The following is a 27,313-nucleotide window of genomic DNA, read 5'->3' as shown; positions in this document are numbered from 1 at the left end:
GAAGCAGAAGGGTCCAACAGGAGAAGTAAAAATGACTGAACCCATTTCGTCTCACCAAAAGTTTTGAACAGTCATAACTTCTACAACACATCTGCGCCAAACATCTCGTGCTTGTTGAGTCATACTCTGAAGGGTCCTGTAGGGGTCATTTGCATCAACCCTACAGCGCCAACTAGTGGCAATAGAAAGTCACTCATTTTTTCTAATATATGTCCAGTTCTTTTCAGGTTGGTCATTGTAATTTCAAGACCTTTTGTAATACTTATTTCACGGCCCATGTCCACGTCTCTGTCTGTTGCCGTGATGACCCTTTGTTCGCCATTAAAAGGACATATTTTTTTTCAGAGACTCAGGCAGCTTATAGAGCCACAGAATTTGGCACACTTGGTCGAATTGGCCCAGTTAGAAGATTCATTTTGGTTTTGAATAAGGGCTTGGCTGTACAGCTCAGTAGCGCCTCCTTTTTTGTAGTACTCTTTCCAATAGGGGTTTTTATCTATTAGGTGTGTGAATTTAAAGAGGCGACTTTCGAGCATGTGAGATTCTAATGGGATGATTAGAGAGGACGATCTGCCACCACCCTGACCTGCACACTGTCCGAGTTGCGTGACGTCCGAGTTGCGCAAGATTGCGAGGGCCCGTTCAGTCCTGCTTGCAGGCCTAGTTTCTATTGAAATCTATCTATTTCTATGATACCAGAGTTTGCTGCAAAGCTTCATTGCTTCAAGAATCTTCATTTGGCCATCACTGCTCCCATGGGGGAGACAGTAAACCTCTGCTGCCACCTGCTGTCAACATTATTGTTGTCCAACATGCCTCCTAACATGCATTGCAACGCTACAGATGTAAATAACTATAAAATTCATATTCTGTGCTAATTATTTCTTCAGTTACTGTTCCAGTTGTTTCATTAATTGTTAGTTATGGTATTTGGTGATGCTTTATTTGACAGTGGCGCCATAAGACTGTCATAACACCATCCTAGTTATGACATGACACTGTCATGAGCATTTATAAATGCTTTTAACAGATGTCATTTTGTGTTATCCGGCAAATTATCTCACTTTTGAATGGATGTAAAAGATCCAAGCTTGACATAAATTGAGTTAGTGACATAATCTACTGGCTGACACTTAATGACATCTGTTATAAGCATTCAGCGATGCACATGATAGTGTCATATCATTTTTATGATGGTCTTATGACAGTCTTATGACGCTGCAGTCAAAGTGTTACCTATTAACCCAAACAAATCAACAAATATGCCGCACTGAACAATAGACCGCAGGATTCAAAATGAAGGGAAAAAAGTAGCAGCGTATAGTCCCAAAATTACAGTATTTTCATTTTTTTCCCATTTTTTATTTTATTAAACTTTTTACCAACTGAAAATACATTAAAAATGTATTTAAAAATCAAATAAAACCCAAAAACATTAGGTATGTATACTGTTTTAAATGTTATAAAAGGTAGAGAAAAAAAAATATTTTTAAAAATATTGCATGATCTTCTTTACTGTTTTTTCCGTTATTGATTTTATTTGAAATATATAAAAAATAGCATACATGTAAAAAAATTATAATAATAACACTAGTTTTGCCCCTTTTTTGTTTTTTCAATTACAAAAAAATAAACATGAAAATAGGTTTTATTTAGGTTTCTTTTTTTTTTGTCTATTATCTTAATTATAAAAAGAAATAATACTTCTGAATAAAAAGGCTGCCAGTTATAACAATGAGTTAAAAATACTCATACTTTTCAATGTAGAAATTTTTTTTTCAAAATGTTGCGTGATCTTGTTTACTTTTTTCCCCCCGTTATCATTTTTAAAGATATAAAAAAAAATAGCATACATGTAAAAAAAAAAAAAAAAAAAAAAAAAAAAAAAAAGATAATAATGTTTTTCCCCTTTTTTGTTTTTTCAATTACAAAAAATATGACAATATTTAGGTTTTTATTTCGGTTTCTTTGTTTTTTTATTGTCTTAACTAAATTATAAATAGAAAGAATATATCTTGGGGATTTTTCCATTTAAAAATGTAGAAGAAACGTTTAAAAGATGAAACAAGAATATTTACGATGAAAATGGCTGCCAGTGATGACAATGAGTTAAAAATACTCATGAGTTCAAATACAAAAGCAGCATGTAGTTGCGCACTCAATGTGAGAACTTGATAGTCAACATTTGTGCCAATTCATCATTACTGTTTGTATTCAACTGGCGTTTTTTGGCGAGAAAAAAAATGCAGAGTCACACAAAATATTTTCATCCTGAAAATAAACTTGGCAAGTCTGAATAGGTCGTGTGAGCCTTTTACACAAGCAGATCAAAACCTACAAAATCACGTGCGCGTGGGTCACAGTAAGATAATATTGGGATGAACTGTGGGTAGCGATACTTCAAAATAATATTACACAAGTAAATCATCCAAAAATGTACTCATGTACAAGTAAAAAAAAAAAAAATTGAAGCTTTGAACCAATTAGCTGCAAAGCTTCATTGCTTCAAAAAGCTTCATTCGAGTATCACTACCACCTGCTGTCAACACTGTTGTTGTCGTACAACATGCCTCCTATCATGCATTGCAGCGCTACAGATTTAAGTAACTGTAAAATTAATGTTCTGTGCTAATTATTTCTTCAGTTACCGTTCCAGTTGTTTCATTAATTGCTAGTTATGGTATTTGGTGACACTTTATATGACAATGGCGGCATATGACTGTCATTAGACAATCATAGTTTTGACATGACACTGTCATGAGCATTAGTGAATGCTTAAAACAGATGTCATTTGTGTTATCCGGCATATGATCTCACTTTTGAATGGATGTAAATGATCCGAGTTAGTGAGATAATTTGCCAGATGACATTTAATGACATCTGTCATAAGCATTCAGTAATGCCCATGATAGTGTCATCTCATAATTATGATCGTCTTTTGACAGTTTTATGAAGCCGCTGTCAAATAAAGTGTGACATATTAACCAGAATAAATCAACAAATAAGCCGCAGGATCCAAAATGAAGGAAAAAAAGTAGCGGCTTATTGTCCGAAAATTACGGTAGTATATACAATTTTTAGTTTCCAACGAAGTATTTGCAGTAATATTTCGTTAGTTACAAACAAAAAATAGCATTTTGATGCATTGTCTTCTTGTTGTAAAATAAATTCCATGTCTGCAACTCTGCATTATAGCTTCAGTTACTAAATTCATTCTTTCAAGCAGCGCTCGTAAAAATGACGTAATGCTCAAACCAGCAATGACTCATTTTATAAATTGCATTTTAATGCGATTATTTTAATCATCTTTATAACTATAACTAAGTAGAAGGAAAAGTAGCGTGGACAACAGAACGAAACATAAACCTGCTGACTCACACTTATTGGACGTATTTAGTGCAAGAGCATCGAGACGCATGTTACATAATCATTATGACATCATATAACGCGGTATAAAGTAAAACTCACGTCAGTTCATTATCCATTTGGCACACGTGACATAAACAGTGTGTGATATTAAAATACATCAAGCCATTTCAAATTTTCAACACTAAAATTAATTGAAGTACTTAGCAAAGCTGAAAAAGAACGAGCACTCACGCATGCGCAAATGCAAGCAAACGTTCCATTGTGTAGGTTTCCCGCGCATGCGCATTCTAAAAAACCGAGCAAGCCATGATATGAGCGATTTAATCACTCACCGGTATTTCTCGGTCACGCAGGTTCTTTTACTTGTTCCACCCGCAAAAAAGCGACGCCTTTGGTCCTCTTGCCTTCCTGCTTGGTGCTTGCTCGCCTCCTGTCTCGTTGGTGGGCTTTCTTGATGAAGCGGCGTGAAGGTGGCCGCTCGCCGCCTCTCATTCACACATTATATAGCACAGTGAGCGGTTGTGCTGCCAGCCAATCAGCGGTGAGAAAGCAGCCGGTACTCCGCCCATCACACGTTGCCATGGTGAACGAAGATCGTCAATTAAAAATGTGAAGGGCCACAACGAGGGGGGCGTCGATGACAACATATTACAAGTACTGTAGGTAGGCCTACTGTATTTTAATTTGCGAACAGGAAAAAACTGTAAATATTCTGTATTTACATTGACATTTATTTATTTAAAAAGATATATACGTAAAATATACTTAAAGTATTATCTTTTTTAAACAAAAAAATACATACCTTCGTGTTCTTAGCTTTAAATATTTTTGTGTAGTGTTTAATAAAAGCAGATGATTCATTTCGTAATTAATCAAAATAATATATTTTTTACTTTAACATCTGCTTTTCTCTTGGAAAACAATTTTACAGTTACATAGTCGTCGTCCAGCTTTTTCAGTGCATAGTTTTTGGTTTGAATGCACATTTCCAGACAAAATGTAAAGCCCAGAGTAATAGAACAGTACATAACATGATCTGTAAATGAACCAAGTCGAAAAAAAATAATCTGTGATTTAGGGCTGCAGCTATCGATTATTTTAGTAGTCGATTAATCGATGAACTAGTTAGAAAACCGAGTAATCGGATAAGAAACATAAAAAATTAAGATACCTGAGCTGAGCCTCAAAAGGTATAAAAAAAAAAAATATGAGGATCTAAGTACAACAAACAAACAATTGGCTAACTTAAATAGCAAAAGTCTGCTAGCTTAAATGCTATAAAATGCTAACTTTTTCATATTAGCGCAAACAAAAAATTACCTTATATTGGCCCTCACAGGGAGCAACTGAATTCAGCAATATTAAACAAGTTATATCATATTCTTTTTTGCCACTCGAGGGCAGTGTATCAACCCAAATCAATAAAACGAAATGCAAACACTTTCAGAACAAACAAAATAAAATTCCCGCGTGTCTCCTCAAACTATGGGGAATTTCACTTTAATTTAAAATAAATTAAATGCCCCATCTTAGCCTCAAACTGTATAAAAATTAATAAATAAATGAGGATCTAAGTACAACGAGAGAACAATTGGCTAACTTACACGCAAAAGTCCGCGATCTTAAATGCTATAAAATGCAAACGTTTTTTTACAATGCTCTTAACAAATGGTTCATACACATTGCCACAAAAATGGCTAAATATACTTATAAACTCAATTACAAATGCACTAAAAAAAACATTAGCTCAAGCAAAAACTTAGCTTATGTTGGTCTTAACAGGGAGCAGTTGGATTCAGCCATGTGAAATGAGTTATGTCATATTCACTGCTGCCACTAGAGGGCAATGTATCCACCCAAATCAATAAAACTAAACGCAAACACTTTCAAAACAAACCATTACAATGTCACTTTAATGCAGTATTTCTCAAATAGTGGGGCGCGCCCCCCCCCCCCCCCCCCCCCCCGGGGGGTGCAGAGCGATGCCAGGGGTGGCGCATGTGACCTCGGGGAACATTTTTCTTTTTTTCTTTTTTTTTTGCCGTACTAGAATAAAGTGTACTTGCACATCCACTCAGTGGGTGGCAGTGGCGCTCTCATTTCCAAAGTGCGCGCAGGATTTTTCAAGTAAGCAAGAGCACACAGAAGCAAGATATGAAGACCTGCGTGCCGTTTTCGAAAGCCGTTTTCCGGCCGCACTCACACAGCGACCCACTGTCTTCTCCGTTTCTCACGTGTCCGCCCGAGAAGTGCCATTTTCGGCTTGGGATCGTCACAACGACGACCACCTTCACCTACGGTTCTCCCTTGGCCGCCGAGAATGCGCTTTTTTTCGGGCCGTTTGCCTTTTGGCTTTGACATTTAATACAGTGATAGATGAGGAAAGACCACTGTTTACTGTGTCTAAAAATGATTATAGCGGACAGCCCGAAGCCAAATCAATTAAGACGCTATTTAAAGACATTAGACCCCAATCTTATTGATAAGCCGCTTGGTTGCTTTTCAGCGAAAACGTGCCGAATATTGCCAACAATCGTCCCGCTTTGTCAGTGTTATATCAGTAAACCAGTGAGCACTGTTAGCATGCTCAGTGCAAAATCAGCCCAAACCATTGCAAACTGGAGGTGATACTGTGAGTAGCGAAAATAAAAACTGTCCTTCTGTCCGAAGACATTTTTTTCCTTCTATTCATTTTTTTTTTCGGTCAAATTTTTTGGGCATATTGGCCTCATGAGTTAATGTTTCTAATCAATTTGAATTTGTTATTATTTACTGATTTTATTTTTCAGTATCAAATGGTCAAAAATGTACCTTGAGTGTATTTTTACAGTTTGGATGTGACTTTTTTTTTTTTTTTTTTTTTAATTCAGGCAAATTGATGCAGGTTATCTTTTCTGTTACAAACAAAACAATGTCAATAAAGTTATACTTTATAAGTTGATCTCTGTTATTTTCTCTAATAGAAAAAAAGGACACAATGTGAGGCAGAGGCTTACTTATAATAGTAATATTATAGACAAATGATATTATTTACAGTGGCGGCAGAGATTGGGGGGGCGCGAAACATTTAAGTCTTCCTTGGGGGGGCGTAACAGAAAATAATTGTGAAGCACTGCTTTAATGAAACGAATAGTTGAAGCAGCAAAATTTAATTTGAATCTGTTTTCTAAATTAATTACTCGAGTTAATCGATTAATCGTTGCAGCACTACTGTGATTAGTTGGGGAGCAAAATAATCATTAGTGACAGGCTGGCAGCCCTACTTTCAAGTGAGTGCTCTGCGAGTGGTATAGAATATGGCTAGACTGGAGTCCTTGTTGTAAATCTATTGATTTTGAAGGTGCTAGCAGTTGGCACGGCGGTTAAAATAAGGGGTGTGACAATATATCGAAAAGGTGATATACTGTATCGCGATACTTTGTAGGCCAAAAGTTTATCGAGATGCTCCTACCAAGAATCGATATATCGTTTTAAAAAGGTATCACGATTTAAAAAAGGAACCAACAGATTGTGTTTCCGTTAGCTCACTGGCTGCCATTAACAGCACTAAACATCCAATTACTTTTGACTGGACTGACATGTACACACAACAGTATACATTTGATTGCTTATTTTTTTTAATTCTAGCAGAAGCTGAGCCGCCCTTGCAGTCTTAGAGCAATCGCCTCTGTCAGTGGAGTACACTTTGGCAGCTCTTGAGTGCCCTATTATAAGCTGGGGCCCCAAACAGCTGCCTGGCTTGCCTGTCCGCAAACCCCACCTCTGCTGCTTTAAACCAAAATCAAGGTTGTTAATTTTGGGGAAGGAGGGTCCCCACAATAATTCGAAGCAAATGTAAAAAAAAAAAAAAAAAAAAAAAAAAAAAAAAAAACGTAGTTACATGAAATTGTTGCCAAATTCTTTCATGCCAAATGTAATAAAATGCAGATGTTGCGGCTTTACATCAGATGATAATCATAATCATTTTAAAGAATGCAGAACAGAATGTCCTAGAAGGAAGGTTAGCCCTGGGCATTGACAACATAGATGTTATTCGCTATCATGTGAGTTCTAGAAAATATGTTTTCAGTTGTCAAAACAAAAACAAGAATTGTTTTGCGTATTATCATGTTTGCATTAAGATTTTAACTCACTGGCTGCCATTGATGGAGAAGGACATGCAATCCAGGGTAGCCAATGAGTTAACTCACTCACAACTCTTTTCCCGACAGAGGACTTAGATTTTAATCTTTGTTTTGGTGCATTTGGGTGTTAATGCGTCGTGTTGACCCACATATTTATCAAAATTGCAGATCTCACCAACCCGGAAGATTAACTCCAGATTAACTGATTTCTCAGCAATAATGTCAGTTGGTGCAATGGAGTTTTTCTGGTTTGCTGCCCACAGACATAGGCATTGTTTACTCGCCCGTGGGTTGATGTTAAACTTGTTTAATGATTGAAGCACATTTTAAAAATGACCGACTTTCTGTTTGTTTTAAGGAATGAGTCTGACACATTTTTGTCAGTCCACACGTGATGGAGATTCCAACCAAATTTCATGCAATTGGTTAAAACTGGCTCCAGGGGCTGCATTTTCAAGAAGGGCAAGTTTAAAGTTGAGGCGAAGGTGGGTCTTTGACAGATTTTAGTGAGTTTTTTTTTTTTTTGTGTGAATCTTCTCATGATGGAGATTCCGATCATATTTCATGCTGCTGAGTGCAACTAGCTTAAAGTGCCTGTGACACAAAAAAGCATGTTTATTTCATATTACACGCGGTATTGAAATGTTGTATTATTTATATATGTATTATTATCGTAATTGAAACTTGTATGTGTGCAGAAGCAATCGATATATTTATTCAATGTTTTGAAACCCTGCGATGCGAAAATAAGAGACATCCGGCCACGGTCTCGGATTGAGGAAGAAGGCGGATGTAACGTTAATAGGAGATATCATCTTCATGCAACAGCCCATACTATGCAAAAGGACAGCGGATCCACCTGTTTTTACCGATTAATTTGTTTATTATACTACTCAGCAGATTGGAACAGTGGGTAGGGCTTACTGACACTATTCTTCAGTGGTTCACATCCTATTTACATGATAGGGATTTCTTTGTGTCAATCGGAAACTATCAGTCAGAACGAACCAAATTCACTTGTGGAGTCCCTCAAGGGTCGATTCTTGGACCACTCATATTTAACATCTATATGCGTCCGTTAGCTCAGATAATGGAACAGTATGACACACAACTGTACATTTCTGTGTCCCCACATGATTATAGTCCCTTAGTCTCCCTGAGTAAATGCATTCATCAAATCAATAAATGGATGTGCCAGAATTTTCTCCAATTAAATGTGGAGAAGACAGAGGTGATCATTTTTGGGCCAAAAAAGGAAAGGTCAAAGATAAGCAGGCAACTTAGCACAATGTCACTTACAGCTACAAATCAAGTCAGAAACCTTGGCGTAATTATTGACTCAGACCTAAAATTTGATAGCCATCTAAAGTCCGTCACTAAATCCACTTATTACCGCCTAAAAAATATAACCAGAATTAAGGGGCTTCTGACTCAACAAGATATGGAAAAACTTATGCATGCATTCATTTTCAGCAGATTGGACTATTGCAACGGTATATTTACGGGTCTCGATAAAAAATCAGTCAGGAAGCTGCAGCTAGTACAGAATGCTGCAGCCAGAGTCCTCACAAATACAAGGAAGCTGGACCACATTACACCGGTTTTGAAATCGCTACACTGGCTTCCAGTGAGTCAAAGGATAGACTATAAAATACTACTGCTCTTCTACAAAACACTTAATGGCCTTGGACCAAAATACATGCTTGACTTGTTAGATTCGTATGAGACACCTAGACCCCTAAGGTCGCCTGGAACGGGTCTTCTGCATATTCCAAGAACAAGAACCAAGCAGGGTGAGGCAGCATTTAGCTATTATGCTCCTCACCTCTGGAACAAGTTACCTGAATGTCTGAAGTATGCTCAAACTGTTAGCTCTTTTAAATCAGTGCTAAAAACGCTTTTGTTTAGCACTGCATATCCATAACTGGCTATATATTTCAATCTACCTGCTTTCTATTCCTCTTGTGCTTATCTCCATTGCTGATTTCAATTATTATTTGTAGTAGTAGTTTTTGTTATATTTTTGTTTTATTTTTATTTATTTATTTTTATTCTATTTGTGATTAAATGCGATCTTTTGTCTTAGTTTTTACGTTGTATTGATTTAAATGTGATTTTTATGATCTTCATGTGATGTAAAGCACTTTGAATTGCCTTGTGTTGAATTGTGCTATATAAATAAATTTGCCTTGCCTTATTTTTCACGTCAAGCCAGCCCAATGTGCTGCAGGCTTTTGTTGCTACACCAGGGAGAGTGGTGTTAGCCTTTCTGGGTTTCAAAAAGATCCTGTTCACCACGAAGTATGGGTAAAACAAGTCTGACAATGGAGCAACCATTGGACGGGCGAAGAAGTGAGTAAGCTTCGTGTTTTATTTGATGTTAAATACGGGGATCACGGCACACGTTTTACCAAGGAGGTGGCTTGCATTTTGTGGGTGACAATGCTCTTTGTCCACCGAGAAGGCGGGAGTGGCCGCCTCCCTTGGCATATTCTCTCGTCAACGGTTCTCGTTTGTGTCAAGACTTCCATCTCCCTCGACTCTCTTCGCCGAGAAAGCGCTATCCTCGGCTTGGGCCCGGGGAATCCCCCGCTCTCGTCTGCGGTTCTCGATTGTGTAGACTTCCACCCCTTTCGGCCCGCTTTGTGTGCCCGCCCAGAGAGCGCTATCCTCGGCTTGGGCTCGGGCAGCCACGTGCTCCGACATTGGCCGGTTTGTCCACCGAGAATGTGCCATTTTCGGCGTTCATTCTCCTGCTGCATCCCTGGCGACGAGCACTGCCTGTCTGCCGAGGCCGCAGTAGGGGAACGACGAGCCGAAACTTGCTCGCCGCCGGGGGCTGGCCGATTGGTAAAGACAATCATACCCCCCGCCGTGTGTGACATAAGTCATGGTAGTTCTGTGTGATTTTTCATGTTCGAAAGGCGAGGAAGAGACTTAGAAGAGCCGCTCGGTTCAGGTTAGCATGTAGCCTAGCTCTTAGGTCTCAGAGTCCCTGCAGGGAAATGACAACACTAAGGTTTAAAAAGTCGGCAGTTTTGACCATTTTCAGTTTTGTTAATCTGACTTTAAAAAAGTAATTGATCAGTTACAAATTACTTCTCCCAAAAACTAATTGCGTTAGTAACTCAGTTACCTTAATGTAAGAGTAATTAGTTACCTTCTCCGTTGCTGCCCCCTCACTTTGGAACGCACTCCCTAAAACCATCTGCACCTGTTCTGATCTTCCCACATTCAAAAAATTGTTAAAAACTCACCTTTTTAAACTGGCTTTTAATTTGTAATTCTTTTCTCTATTGTTTTGTACTGCCCACGTTGTGTGAGCTTTATTTATCTATTTTATTGTATTTTTTTCCTCAACTGTAAAGCGCCTTTGAGCACCGGTAAAAGCGCTCTATAAATAAAATGTCTTATTATTATTATTATTATTACTTGGCAAAGTAACTGGTGGTAATTTTCATGTTTTGTTTTTTTCTTAAAAAAAAAAAAAAAAAAAAAAAGGTCAATGTGAAGTTTCAAGGAATTTTGGGACAATTGGCCCTAGCCCAATTCTTTACCCTAAACCTGATTAGACACAGGGGTATTGTGGATATTGCAATAACTAGATGACAACCTTTGCTATGTGTAGAAGTCATTTAATGTTGTGAATCAACTGTTAAAGTTGTTAAAATTGCTCCCATTATTGCATTAGTTCCCTTCTGTCTACTTTCGACATGGGTCAGTTTTAAAACTGTTTCGTCATTTAAAGATAGATTTAAGTCAAGATTTTGCCGATTTAGGAGCATTTTAGATAAAAAGTTTCTTAGGTTCACTAGGAAGGTTCTCTACAACAGAGCCTTCCTGGGAAGTCTACTGCTTTAAGATGGCGGCGGTTTACTAACTCATCTAGTTCTTTATACATGTTGCTAATGCCGCCGTGTCTGTCATTTGCATCTAGTTTGTATTATATGTGATATCCACCGTAGCATCATGTGGGCGTAGTTTGTAGGCTATTGGCTACAGTCAGGTATTATTGGAGCTACCTAGCATCGCGTTTGCAGCGGCGTCACGACTCCCTTGCCTCCTCCCCACTCCTGCTCTGCTCTCTCGTCTCCGTGAGTCCGTCTCTCTCAGACTTTTCTCGAGTCATTCAACCAACATAGTAACGCATAGTAACGCACGCCTTTCCCACCTCAATAACGGTAACTACGTTGCCAATGAGAAAAGTAATTAATTAGATTACTCACAACTGAAAAAAGTAACGCTGTTATATTTTAACGCCGTTATTAACAACACTGACCATTATGCAGTAATTTAGCCCTTTCGGAATAAATGCATTTTTCAATATTGCATTTACCACAAGACTGCTACTATTTGTCACGACCATACAATTTATTAACAATTGGGGAAAAATACTTTGATACAAAGAGTATCCTGTAAAAATAATGGAGTAGAGATTAAAACAATGATGACATTTTGCAGTCTGCTCTGTCGCCTTTTTCTCATTCTGAATCATCCTCCTCCGTTGGGCTGAATTCTAAATCCGCTGAAATTGCTACTCTGCTGACGTCATCATCTAGATGGAGGCGCCAGAGCGCGATAATGACAGGAGGAGCTAAACGGCCGATTAAAAGACTCATTTCTCGCCATTTGCGCTTTGCCAAATTGTTGTATAAAGTCGAATTGTCTCAAAATATGATTTTAATTCACATAATAATGCTATTTAAGATTTTTTTTAATCCTGTCACACGCACTTTAAGGGCATCTCTCGAACAAGGTGGATCACTGGAATTGACCAAAATGACTATAAATTGTCACTATATGGTAATTAAAAATGTTCTAATCATATAACTCAATAGTATAAAAGTTGACCCTTTACCCATTCAATGCCTCCCCACCTGAATGACACTCCCTCCAACAGTGTGGATTAAGATATTACATACACAATCCGCTTATGTAAGGCTCAACGTAACTGGCTGAAGTGAAGTGATTGTTAACTGCCGCCACTCTTTATGTACACAATTTATTTCAGATTTTTACTTAGCATTTTGTTCTTATGCCACTGAGAGAACAATCAACAAGACGTGTTGAAATTTTTACAGTCACTTTTACAAGATTCCGGCTGATAATTTGCTGTTAATGATTGAGGAGCAGACATTCTGTATTCTTCCACTGCAGGAAAACGTTCATTTGTAGCATTTTGGCTTCATTTAGCAGATTATTTCAAGAATGTAGATGGATATATGTAGAAGCCAGAGCAACCGATATTTGGCTTTGTTGAGGAAAAACATGATATCGGATTCAAATCGTAACGCTGGTGATAATCATAGCCTCCCTCCATTGTGTTCATACAAGAAACCGCAAAATATTTCATAATGGTCATAAACCACGACAAGCTTTTGGGTGCATTGTTCAGAAGATTGAGATTGATTGAGCCCATATAATTACATTAAAAAGATATGGCAAGATAAGGTATAATATTGGGGACTATATTTTATTCACTGTGACACAAGTGGGTGAGTCAAATGGTTTTAAGTCAGAGTTAGCAAATATGGGTGGTAAGAGCTAATATATCAAATGACATTATGCAAATTACCCAAGGTGAAATAACTTACATTGGGTTTCGCCCATCAAATGGGTGCTTCAAACCCAAATGGGTCACCTCCTGTTTGTTTGACAGCATGGGTCATTGAGACTTTTTTGTGGGTCTAATGTAGGTGACCACATCTACCAAATTTCATGTTGCTGAGTCAAACTGGCTTTGGGGGCTGAATTTTCAAAAAATCTCAAGTGAAGGTTTTTATTTGAAGGAGCCCTTTAAATGTCCAAATGAAAAGCAAAATGGGTGGCGTCCTGTTTGTTTGACATAAGGGTGTAGGTTTGGGCTCAACATTGGTAGGGACGATATAACAGCATAACATGCATGTACACTTTTTGCTGGGGACGGGACATTAATAAGACCAAACAGATTGGGTAAACAGGGGTCAGGGCTACATTTCTCATGAATATGAACCTAATTAATTGATAGGCTAACTGATCATTGCAAAATAAATGTGCACTGAGTTATAGACCCTACTCACCTACGTCACAAAATGACGTGTCGCTGTATCCGGCCGCCATATTGTCCGTATTTTTTAGACTTATTCTCATTGTTTTCAATTAGTCGTGCATGTTATAGAGCAATTCATGGAAGCCCCGGTGTTATCTGACGCTGTTAACTCATTGGATGCGTTGCATAAAAGGCGTTATGTGGAAAAGCTTCAGTTTATCCATTCGCCAGATCCATATTTGATGCCTAAATCGATGTTTTTCGACCCGCTGTCTTCGCCGTCTTTGCCTGACATCTGCTAGCTACCCTGATATTTACAACTATCTTGTCCACACAAAATCAGCCTATTCTCACGAAAGTTTGAAAAACTTTAAGAGCTTGGAGGCTTATAAATACTTCGTTGCTGGTTGGGTGAAACAGGTCCTTGTTCACGAAAATTCGGCAGGAATCTATCGTGTGCTCGGGAAGGTGAGTTACGAAATTTTCAATTAAAAATCTTTTGTTCTTGCTAACATCCACTGTCAAGTCTAATGTATTTCATGTGATTTGTCAATGGAGCGAGGGCTTTTAATGTTTATATGGTTTAGCGATAGCACTCTCACTACATACATATATAATATGTAATAAATATGAAGTGCGATAGCACTACTCCAGATTGTCCCTAGTTGAATTTATTTTTTGGCTTTTGACCTCAATAGTGAAATTGTAAATTAATTGTATGACAACTGTCTGATTATCCCCTTATAATTATATATTTTCAGGTAGTTCATTCACAACGTCTAAGTGTATGTTGTCGGCGATTAGCCTAGCAATGATCTTAATTGTGGTTGTCAGCCCAAAACCCTCTAAATATATATTAAATGCATCTTACCAGATATAAAATGACTACTACATAATCTGTGGTAGTCGTTTGGAGCCCAGTTTTCTCGTCGAATTGCAGCAGTCAATCTCGGTCTCCTCTCTGGGTCTCTCGGAATACGGTAAAACTTCAAGTCTCTCCGTCTATCTTCTCTGTTTTTGCAACCGACCGCCACACTTGACTTCACCATTTTGATTATTAATGTTAACGAGCAGAAAAACACACCATAATAGGAGGAATTTACGAAGCGCTAATGCCTTAACATGACGAGTATACGGACAACATGGCGCGGGGGCGTGGCTGTGACGTCACGTGAGTAGGGTCTATACAAGTCTCAATTCTCAATTATTTTCTGTTACACCCCTCAGAGGAAAACACTATGCGCTCATGCGCTGGTCCTCATGGGAAACACAGTCTTCAAAAAACTACCACTTTTGTCCACCAGCGGCGCTAAAATCGACCAAAACTGAAAAGTTACCAAGTGTTGCTTTAAGACCACATAAACAAAACAAAAATGAAAATTGGGTAGAAGGGGGTAAACCTCGGTTCACTACATTTCTCACAGTTTAATTTACGTTAACAGCAGAAAATGCATACAAAAGTGGAAGACACTTCTCTCTAAGCAGCTTCCAACTCAAGTTTTGCAGGTTAGCAAATTCACACAGTATAATGTTATGCAAACTCTGAAGCAGGTTGTAGCAAAATTTCAGTAGCAAATTTAGTGGTGTGTTCCCCACCTCAGTAACACTGATATCTTTTCACGTTAATTAATGTGGCTGCTGCTGGCTGAAAAAAAAACTTCTAATATCCCTCCTCTTTGAAGGGGGCGGATGAGGCGGCATGTTGTATTTTCGTCAGGTCAGTGGATGTGTGTGTGTGTGTGTGGGGGGGGGGGGGTCAAGTCATTAGCCAATCAAATGTGAGTTTGAGGGGGGAAAAATGGACTAGCACATTCAGCAAGTGAAAAAGGGGTAAATATAATTCTGAACATAATGAAAATAATTCACTTAATAATAGTAGGGTCAATTGTATCCTTACACCATATGGGAAGGCAATCTAAATACGTACTTATTTAACTGAACTCATTATAAAATGCAAATAAGGTTGCTTAAAAGTTGGTGGGGACAATTTGAGCATCCTGAAAAGTTGGTAGTGTTATGTCCCTACTGTCCCTATGCAAACCTACGCCCTTGGTTTGACAGCATGGGTCATTGAGACTTTTTTGTGGGTCTAATTTTGATGAGCATGTCTAACAAATTTCATATTGTTCAGTCAAATTGGCTTAAGGTGGTGAATTTTTATTTTTTTCAGTGGGTTGGCTGGGTACTGCCTGCTCCGGGTGGGGATCCAAGCCTTTTGTTAGTAGCAGTTTTGTTTGCCTCTGAACTTTCTTTGGATCATCCCTGCCTTTGTTTTGCACTTTGTTTTTTTTTTTTGTTGGCTTTAATTAAATCAGTTTTTGCAGCGTTCATCTGCCTCACCTCCTTTTTCCTGCGTTTGGGTCCATACCACCTGCCTGCCCACGAACCCTGACACTCTAGCCCGGTTGATGGCGGCGCGGATGGTCCGGGGGACCACCCTGGATCCCAGGGGAATGACGGCGGCCCCCTTGCTGGCACTGCGGGAGGAGGGATTGGCGGTGCTGACTCGACCCCCCCCAGATGGTGTCCAGTCATCTGAAGGACTATCACGTCTGATGGGATTCGCGCATGACTAGGTGCAATTAGACCCACTTAAGTAGAGAAACTCGGTGTCAGTATTAGCAATCAGGCAGCATGGAATAGGATGCCAACATATCCACACTCACAAGGGATTCACACAAATACTAGGTTCTACACCTCACATACACTTCACCCCTCCCAGTCACTTATCTTTCTGCCCCCCCCCCCCCTTTCTCCTTGGTCATCAGGCCCCCCACATGGTGTCAACCGGAAATACAACTAGCTAATGATACCACCAACAGATTCATATAGTGGGGCAAATAAGTATTTAGTCAACCACCAATTGTGCAAGTTCTCCTACTTGAAAAGATTAGAGAGGCCTGTAATTGTCAACATGGGTAAACCTCAACCATGAGAGACAGAATGTGGAAAAAAAAACAAAAAAACTGAAAATCACATTGTTTGATTTTTAAAGAATTTATTTCCAAATTAAAGTGGAAATAAGTATTTGTTCACCTACAAACAAGCAAGATTTCTGGCTGTGAAAGAGGTCTAACTTCTTCTAACAAGGTCTAACGAGGCTCCACTAGTTACCTGTATTAATGGCACCTGTTTTAACTCATTATCGGTATAAAAGACACCTGTCTACAACCTCAGTCAGTCGCACTCCAAACTCCACTATGGCCAAGACCAAAGGGCTGTCGAAGGACACCAGAGACAAAATTGTAGACCTGCACCAGGCTGGGAAGACTCAATCTGCAATAGGTAAAACGCTTGGTGTAAAGAAATCAATTGTGGGAGCAATTATTAGAAAATGGAAGACATACAAGACCACTGATAATCTCCTTCGATCTGGGGCTCCATGCAAGATCTCACACCGTGGCGTCAAAATGATAACAAGAACGGTGAGCAAAAATGCCAGAACCACACGGGGGGACCTAGTGAATGACCTACAGAGAGCTGGGACCACAATAACAAAGGCTACTATCAGTAAGACAATGCGCCGCCAGGGACTCAAATGCTGCACTGCCAGACGTGTCCCCCTGCTGAAGCCAGTACACATCCAGGCCCTTCTGTGGTTCATTAGAGAACATTTGGATGATCCAGAAGAGGACTGGGAGAATGTGTTATGGTCAGATGAAACCAAAATAGAACTTTTTGGTAGAAACACAGGTTCTCGTGTTTGGAGGAGAAAGAATACTGAATTGCATCCGAAGAACACCATACCCACTGTGAAGCATGGGGGCTGAAACATCATGCTTTGGGGCTGTTTTTCTGCAAAGGGACCAGGACGACTGATCTGTGTAAAGGAAAGAATGAATGGGGCCATGTATCGAGAGATTTTGAGTGAAAATCTCCTTCCATCAGCAAGGGCATTTAAGATGAGACGTGGCTGGGTCTTTCAGCATGACAATGATCCCAAACACACAGCCAGGGCAACAAAGGAGTCGCTTTGTAAGAAGCATTTCAAGGTCCTGGAGTGGCCAAGCCAGTCTCCAGATCTCAACCGTGAAGAAAATCTGTGGAGGGAGTTGAAAGTCCGTGTTGCCCAACGACAGCCCCAAAACATCACTGCTCTCGAGGAGATCTGCATGGAGGAATGCGCCAAAATACCAGCAACAGTGTGTGAAAAGCTTGTGAAGAGTTACAGAAAACATTTGGCCTCCGTTATTGCCAACAAAGGGTACATAACAAAGTATTGAGATGAACTTTTGGTATTGACCAAATACTTATTTTCCACTTTAATTTGGAAATAAATGCTTTAAAAATCAAACAATGTGATTTTCTGTTTTTTTTCCACATTCTGTCTCTCATGGTTGAGGTTTAGCCATTTTGACAATTACAGGCCTCTGATATTTTCAAGTAGGAGAACTTGCACAATTGGTGGTTGACTAAATACTTATTTGCCCCACTGTATGTCATACTTCCATGTGGTACATTAAAACTATTCACACCAATCGGACACTCAGATTCCCATATTCCGTGTCAGGCAGCTGAACAGGACAGGTTAAAAAAATAAATAAACAAAAATAGTAATAATGAAAAATAATTTTAAAAGTAAATAAACAAAAATTAGAAACAAATAAATTAAAAAAAAAAAAAAAAAAAAAAAAAAAAAAAACAATAATAATAAAAAAGGGGATCCATTTTCAACAACAACAAAAAATGCAAGGAAATGTAATCTTTTTTAAGGAGCACTTTAAATGCCCAAATTAAAAGCAAAATGGGTGGTGTCCTGTTTGTTTGACAGCATGGGTCACTGAGACTTTTTGTGGGTCTAATCTTGATAAGAATGTCTACCAAATTTCATGATGCAGCACCAAACTAGCTTTAGGGGCTGAGTTTCCCAAAAATCTCAAGGAAAGGTTTATATTTAAAGGAGGCCTTTCAACTCCCAATTTAAAAGCAAAATGGGTGACCTCCTCTTTGTTTAACAGCATGGATCTTTGAGACTTTTTTAGTTGTCTAATCTTGATGAACATGTATACCAAATTTAATGTTGCTGCACCAAACAGGCTTTTGGGGCTGAATTTTCAAAAAAAATCTCTAGGTCTTCTTAGTCTTTGAATTGGTATTTGCAAAGCTGCAGTATGAGTAATGTATAGCTTTTTCCAAATGTTACGTAAGTAATCCCAGCGTGAAAGTAACTATGACATGAATTGACAGATGAATGTAAAGAAGGAGTAGAATTGTTTGCACATTCTTGAAGGTCAGAGGTATGTTTGGGCCCCATCTACCATCTGTCTTTCTACCGTCCAAACATTGCAGTAAACAGTGTTGCTAAGGGACCCCACTTTGAGGTGGAAACCTTTGTTGAACGCATCAGCTGGAAATACGTTTCTGTGTCAAGTTCCACTGAGCTACTTTTCATTGGAAAGATTGGACACCACACAACGGCCTCTTCCTCCAGATGTCTTTGACATGCGTGTGTGAAATATGCCGGATGGAATCTGAATACAGCGGTTTTCCAAGGACAAAACCCAGCAGTGCTCCACTTCAATGTATAGTTACAGTCATGTGAAAAATTTAGGAAACACCGTGGAAGCCGGTGTGTTTTTTAACATATTTGGTCATATGGATATTTAATATCAATTTTAACCATCTTGAGAGATTCAAGTAATAGGAATAAACAATTAAAACTGAATTTAAAAAAAAGGGTTTTTATAACTTTCTCTAAAATGTCATTAAAATAAATTGCCCATTGCGCCACTTTAATTCAACGAATACTCGAAGCAGCAAAATTTGATTCAAATCTTTTTTTTTCTAATCGATTACTCGAGTTAATCGATTAATCGTTGCAGCACTAGTTTTGTAAATATTTGAATTTGAAGTTTTTGAAAACAGGCCCCCTAAGAATCAGCCCCGTTTCCCATGTCATGTCAATAGGTTATGAAGTCTATGGTTTGGCGTAAACCCATTACAGCATTCCAGGAAAGAACCTCATACCAACTGTGAAGCATGGAGGTGGAAGTGTCATGGTTTGGGGATGCTTTGCTGCAGCAGGACCTGGCCAGCTAACCATCATAGAATCCACCATGAATTTTATCGTGTATCAGAGGGCGCTTGTGGAGCATATGAGATCATCTGTGAAAAAATGAAAGCTGAAGCGAAACTGGACCCTGCGACGTGACAATGACCCAAAACATACCAGGGGATCCACCAAGGACTGGCTGAAAAGGAAGAAATGGAGAGTCCTGGAATGGTCGCGTCGTAGCCCAGATCTTAATCCCATTGAGATGCTGTGGTGTTACTTGAAACGAGCTGTACATGCAAGAAACCCCTCAAAAATCTTACAGCTGAAATTTTTCTACGTTGAGGAATTGGGCAAACTTTACCAGAAGGGTCTCACTGAAGTTATTTCAGCCAAAGGGGTTAAACTAGCTATTAGGTGGTAAGGTGTCCTAACTTTTTCCTCAGTTAGAATATGCATTTTTGTTGATATATTTGGTTGAATAAGTAAAACAAAGCTGATTTTTGTTGTTTACCTGCAATGAAATCCCTTTCTTTTCTAGAAATAAGAAAAACAAGATCAGACATTTATATGTGAACATTTCTTATTAAAGAACAATATTTAATGGGGCGTCCTAATTTTTTCACATGACAGTATAAGATGACCTGGGCACTCAATTTTACTTGTATAGACTTGTTTTTACTAAATTACTAACTGCTGTAACAAAGCGGGTGGTTTGTGAATTTTTACGAGCGAATGAGCTTCATTCTTCCATTTTGCAAAGCAAATATTTTCATAAATCCCATTTTGCATGCTTAGTAGCCAGGAGCATCACAGTGACATTGAGAATCACAAATCATGAGTGTGATGGTTCTATTATCCAACAACACTTTAGCAGCATGTTCAGAATACACTGTTAACGCAACTTTAGCTTATCTTTGTTGCTAAGATAGCATTGCACACGTGCATGTTGACCTGTTGTGAAGATAACCATCGGGCGTTTGACTTATTATTTAAAAAAGGATATCCACAGTGTGCTAAGACAAAGCTGCTGTACTAGCACACTGCTAGCCAAGTTCGTTTGGCATTTCTTGCCTCAGTCTGATGGTTTGTTCCATTACAGAAGAAGTTTGGGCTGGTGATGATGGGTTTGACAGATTTAAACAGGACAAATATCCACGATATGCCTTACAAACTGCTGTGTTAGGGGTAGCGCTGCTAGCCGTTAGCCCTATAAGCTGAAAGCTAAGAAGTCAATGTAAATTTTGTTTTTTATTAGGGCTGTCAAATTTATCGCATTAACGGGTGGTAATTTTTTAAATTAATCACGTTAAAATATTTGACGCAATTAACGCATGACCCGCTCACGCATTGCCTCAAACAGTTTACAATGATTCCGTTTTAGCACACTGAGAGCGAAAAGGCAGAGAAATGCGAGTGGACACAGGCGTTCATTGCACTGCGCCTTTTATTGCCCAACTTCCCATCATGCATTTGGGAGGAGCAAGAGACTATCTTTTTCTTAAACGGTTAATTGAACACATTGCAGAACATGTTCTATACCATTTACAGCCACTACTGACGGTCATGGATTCCCAACTTCCCATCATGCTTTTGTACAGAGCAGGAGACGATCTTTATCTTAACACGCCTAATTGAACACAAGGCAGAACATACTGGATACCATTTGCAGCCACCACTGACAGACATGGTTGCCCAACTTCCCATCATGCATTTGGGCCGAGCAAGGGACAATCTTTTTCTTAAACACTTATTTGAACACATCGCAGAACATATTGTTTACCATTTGCAGCCACTACTGACAGTCATGGATTCCCAACTTCCCATCATGCTTTTAGGCGGAGCAGGAGACGATCTTTTTCTTAATACGCCAAATTGAACACAAGGCAGAACATACTGTATACCATTTGCAGCCACCACTGACAGTCATTGTTGCCCAACTTCCCATCATGGATTTGGGCTGAACAAGGGACAATCGTTTTCTCAAACGCTTATTTGAACACAGCGCAGAAAATATTGTTTACCATTTGCAGCCACTACCGTAAGTCATGGTTGCCGAACTTCCCATCATGCATTTGGGCGGAGCAGGAGACGTTCTTTTTCTTAATATAAAATTACTATAACTTGTACTCAAATTTACCTTTTAAGAACTACAAGTCTTTCTATCGTGGATCCCTTTAACAGAAAGAATGTTAATAATGTTAATGCCATCATGTGGATTTATTGTTATGATAAACAAATACAGTACTTACAGTGGGGAGAACAAGTATTTGATACACTGCCAATGAGTTTTCCCATTGGCAGTGTATCAAATACTTGTTCTCCCCACTGTATGTACAGTATGTTTAATGTTTTATGTCCGTCTTGTGTCTTATCTTTCCATTACAACAATAATTTACAGAAAAATATGGCATATTCTAGAGATGGTTTGAATTGTGATTAATTATGATTAAATAATTTTTAAGCTGTGATTAACTGTATTAAAAATTTTAATCGTTTGACAGCCCTATTATTTATTTATTTTTTTTTTTTTCTTGTCCTTGTCTTTGAAGTGCTTTTGTGATTTCAGACTGGTTGTAAACACACGTGTAACACTATAATTCTTCTGCAACTTTGTACGCTATAAATAACAGGCAACAATCCCTAATTCCTTCATATCATTTCACAGTTATATGTGCCTGGTGACCAATCCCTCGTTCGTCTATATGAACCTCCAGTGAAAGTTGACTGTTGGCAGTGACACAAAATCTTTGGGTGCTGATTCAAGTTGACGTAGGCAAATTAAGCAGACGCGACTATGTAAACTCGCTACCCGACCATTTGAGGTCATGATGGACCAACGCGATGTCATTGGCCGCATAATGGTGCGCGGAACAAAATGTCCCCCCCCAATTTCTATAGCTACACTCTTTCTCACACACACACGAGGTGTCTAGACATACACGCACCCTAACTAATCCCTTAGTCAGATGAACTCGTCGACCCCTGTGCTTGAAATACATGGCAAGTCACTTTCCTTCCTGTTTCCATTGATATTTTTTCACTTTTTTGCACTTTTTCACTGCTCATTTTTTGTCCTATCCAGTGTGCCATTGACGGTATCAGATGTCTAAGTAATTTGAACATCTTGGTTCAAATGGATACAGACATATTAGTATATCGCCGTCAATTGTAGCCACTGACTTAAAGTGGTACTCTCTTTCAAGTCAACGTAAAATGAAAATAAATGTCTTTCATATACAACACGTCCCAATAATCCTCCTCTGGCACTGACATGCATGCACTTGTGCGCCCGACTTGGCGTTCTAAATGTTTACCATAGCATTTTCTCATTTTAATGCATCATTTGTCTGTGTGTGACCTGATGTAACACCGAATTTATTTCCAAATTAGAATGGAAAATAAGTATTTGGCCACCTACAAACAAGCAAGATTTCTTTGCTGTCAAAGAGGTCTAACTTCTTCTAACGAGGTCTAACAAGGCTCCACTCGTTACCTGTATTAATGGCACCTGTTTTAACTCATTATCGGTATAAAAGACAACTGTCCACAACCTCAGTCAGTCACACTCCAAACTCCACTATGGACAAGACTAAAAAGCGGTTGAAGGACACCAGAGACAAAATTGTAGACCTGCACCAGGCTGGGAAGACTGAATCTGCAATAAGTAAAACGTTTGGTGTAAAGAAATCAACTGTGGGAGCAATTATTAGAAAATGGGAGAAATACAAGACCACTGACAATCTCCCTGGATCTGGGGCTCCATGCCAAATCTCACCCCGTGGCGTCAAAATGATAACAAGAACGGTGAGCAAAAATCCCAGAACCACACGGGGGGACCTAGTGAATGACCTACAGAGAGCTGGGACCACAGTAACAAAGGCTACTATCAGTAACCCAATGCGCCGCCAGGGAGTCAAATCCTGCACTGCCAGACGTGTCCCCCTGCTGAAGAGAGTACACATCCAGGCCCGTCTAGAGAGCATTTGGATGATCCAGAAGAGGACTAGGAGAATGTGTTATGGTCAGATGAAACCAAAATAGAACTTTTTGTTAGAAACGCAGGTTCTCGTGTTTGGAGGAGAAAGAATACTGAATTGCATCCGAAGAACACCATACCCACTGTGAAGCATTGGGGTGGAAACATCATGCTTTGGGGCTGTTTTTCTGCAAAGGGACCAAGACGACTGATCTGTGTAAAGGAAAGAATGAATGGGGCCATGTATCGAGAGATTTTGAGTGAAAATCTTCTATCAGAAAGGGCATTGAAAATGAGACGTGGCCGGGTCTTTCAGTATGACAATGATCCCAAACACACAGCCAGGGCAACAAAGGAGTGGCTTCGTAAGAAGCATTTCAAGGTCCTGGAGTGGCCTAGCCAGTCTACAGATCTCAACCCCATAGAAAATCTGTGGAGGGAGTTGAAAGTCCGTGTTGCCCAACGACAGCCCCAAACATCACTGCTCTAGAGGAGATCTGCATTGAGGAATGGGCCAAAATACCAGCAACAGTGTGTGAAAAGCTTGTGAAGAGTTACAAAAACGTTTGTCCTCCGTTATTGCCAACAAAGGGTACATAACAAAGTATTGAGATGAACTTTTGGTTTTGACCAAATACTTCTTTTCCACTCTAATTTGGAAATAAATTCTTTAAAAATCAAACAAAGTGATTTTTTGTTTTTTTTCTTCCACATTCTGTCTCTCATGGTCAGTGTTGTTAATAACGGCGTTACAATATAACGGCGTTACTAAAGGCGTTATTTTTTTCAGTAGTGGGTAATCTAATTAATCACTTTTCTTATCTTGGCAACGCCGTTACCGTTACTGAGGACGGAAAGGCATGCGTTACTATGCGTTACTATATTGGTCGAAAAGTCTGAGGGAGACGGACTCACCGAGACGACAGAGCAGAGCAGGAGTAGGGAGGAGGCAAGAAAGTTGTGACGCCGAGCAAACGCGATGCTAGGTAGCTCCAATAATACATGTTGTAGCCGATAGCCTGCAAACTACGCCCGCATGTTATGGTAGATATGGTAGATATCACATGTACTGTACATAGATATAACTAGATGCAAAATGACTGACATGGCACTAAATGAGTTAGTAGACAGCCGCCATATTAAAGCAGTAGACTTTTTAGGACGGCTCTGTTGTAGAGAACCTTCCTAGCGAACCTAAGTAACTTTTTATCTAAAATACTTCTAAATCGGCAAAATCTTGACTTGAATCTATCTTTAAATGATGAAACAGTTTTAAAACTTTCATATGTCGAAAGTAGAGAGAAGGGAACTAATGCAATAATGGGAGCAATTTTAACAACTTTTAACAGTTGATTCAGGGTAAAGGGTAAATTAGGGTAAGGAATTGGGCTCGGGCCAATTGTACCAAAAACCTTCACAAAAAACTTCACATAGTGTGGCCAATGTTTTTATTATTTTTTTAATTTAATTTTATTTTTTTGAGGGGAAAACAAAAAGTAATTATCACCAATTACTTTGCCAAGTAACTAATTACTCTTACATTCAGGTAATTGAGTTACTAACGCAATTACTTTTTGGGAGAAGTAATTTGTAACTATAATTAATTACTTTTTTTCAGTAAGATTAACAACACTGCTCATGGTTGAGGTTTACTCATGTTGACAATTACAGGCCTCGCTAATATTTTCAAGTGGGAGAACTTGCACAATTAGTGGTTGACTACTTATTTGCCCCACTGTACAAATATGGCAATAATCGTCTTCAAGTGAATAATCAGGATCGAGTCGAATCCTGACCTGTGAATTGTGATACGAATCGTATCGCCAGATACGAGGCAATGCACACCGCCCTAATATCAGTATCATCTAAAAATGCCTAAGGGCAGTTCTGCTTCCATCCAAAGCAACAGTTGGACAAACAAACAACACGGAAGCAGATTATTTAGACACCTAAGTTAAGTCGCAACTTAAACAGGCCTCAGGGGTGCCTCCCCGACCACCATCACATGCTCGATTTCTGTCAGAAAACTTTCCACTGGAACAATGTCACAATAGGAAGCTGTTAAATAATTAGTGCCGTCATAAAAACACGGCCTTCAAGGAATCATCAGGGCAGTTAACAAAGTTGTACAGCATTTATCTACGTCGCGTGACTACTGTTTAGATTCATGCACACAGTGACCTGGATTGCAAACTCATGTGATGTTGCTCCTCAAAAATTTCCATTGTTTGGCTTCTTCTATCCACTTGACAGGGCAACATGACTGTGTCGTCACCTAAAGAGTCAGGAATAAAAGTTCAGAATTACGTTCATTAAATAATTCTGCACAGTGGAAAATGAAATTAAACTAAGTTATAGCTGCAAATGAGAATCTCCACGTGGATACTATCTCCGTAAGCGGATTTTAAAGGGGAGCCAGGCCCCCCTTGCGGCCAAAAAGTGTCAATGCATTTAATTGACTTTCCTATATGTACAGTGCCTTGCAAAAGTATTCGGCCCCCTTGAACCTTGCAACCTTTCGCCACATTTCAGGCTTCAAACATAAAGATATAAAATTTTAATTTTTTGTCAAGAATCAACAACAAGTGGGACACAATCGTGAAGTGGAACAACATTTATTGGATAATTTAAACTTTTTTAACAAATAAAAAACTGAAAAGTGGGGCGTGCAATATTATTCGGCCCTCTTGCGTTAATACTTTGTAGCGCCACCTTTTGCTCCAATTACAGCTGCAAGTCGCTTGGGGTATGTTTTTATCAGTTTTGCACATCGAGAGACTGACATTCTTGCCCATTCTTCCTTGCAAAACAGATCGAGCTCAGTGAGGTTGGATGGAGAGTGTTTGTGAACAGCAGTCTTCAGCTCTTTCCACAGATTCTCGATTGGATTCAGGTCTGGACTTTGACTTGGCCATTCTAACACCTGGATACGTTTATTTTTTAACCATTCCATCGTAGATTTGGCTTTGTTTTGGATCATTGTCCTGTTGGAAGATAAATCTCCGTCCCAGTCTCAGATCTTGTGCAGATACCAACAGGTTTTCTTCCAGAATGTTCCTGTATTTGGCTGCATCCATCTTCCCGTCAATTTTAACCATCTTCCCTGTCCCTGCTGAAGAAAAGCAGGCCCAAACCATGATGCTGCCACCACCATGTTTGACAGTGGGGATGGTGTGTTCAGGGTGATGAGCTGTGTTGCTTTTACGCCAAACATATCGTTTTGCATTGTGGCCAAAAAGTTCAATTTTGGTTTCATCTGACCAGAGCACCTTCTTCCACATGTTTGGTGTGTCTCCCAGGTGGCTTGTGGCAAACTTTAAAAGAGACTTTTTATGGATATCTTTGAGAAATGGCTTTCTTCTTGCCACTCTTCCATAAAGGCCAGATTTGTGCAGTGTACGACTGATTGTTGTCCTATGGACAGACTCTCCCACCTCAGCTGTAGATCTCTGCAGTTCATCCAGAGTGATCACAGGCCTCTTGGCTGCATCTCTGATCAGTTTTCTCCTTGTTTGAGAAGAAAGTTTGGAAGGACGGCCGGGTCTTGGTAGATTTGCAGTGGTCTGATGCTCCTTCCATTTCAATATGATGGCTTGCACAGTGCTCCTTGAGATGTTTAAAGCTTGGGAAATCTTTTTGTATCCAAATCCGGCTTTAAACTTCTCCACAACAGTATCTCGGACCTGCCTGGTGTGTTCCTTGGTTTTCATAATGCTCTCTGCACTTTAAACAGAACCCTGAGACTATCACAGAGCACGTGCATTTATACGGAGACTTGATTACACACAGGTGGATTCTATTTATCATCATCGGTCATTTAG

General features: G+C 39.2%; 1 protein-coding gene across 1 annotated transcript in view; it reads right to left on the bottom strand.

Moving 5' to 3' along the window:
- osgn1 (oxidative stress induced growth inhibitor 1) overlaps positions 1-4,583 on the bottom strand; it is a 29,787-nt gene extending 25,204 nt beyond the window's left edge. Inside the window, exon 1 of the mRNA XM_057846891.1 lies at positions 3,702-4,583. The gene's annotated coding sequence lies outside the window, so the exon portion shown is untranslated. The remainder of the gene's footprint in view (positions 1-3,701) is intronic.
- Positions 4,584-27,313: the final 22,730 nt, after the last annotated feature.

The sequence above is a fragment of the Corythoichthys intestinalis genome, chromosome 9 (genome assembly GCF_030265065.1).
Source record: "Corythoichthys intestinalis isolate RoL2023-P3 chromosome 9, ASM3026506v1, whole genome shotgun sequence".
Classification (NCBI taxonomy): domain Eukaryota; kingdom Metazoa; phylum Chordata; class Actinopteri; order Syngnathiformes; family Syngnathidae; genus Corythoichthys; species Corythoichthys intestinalis.
Note: the sequence above shows the minus strand (reverse complement) of the source record. Positions and strands in the feature narration are given on the sequence as shown.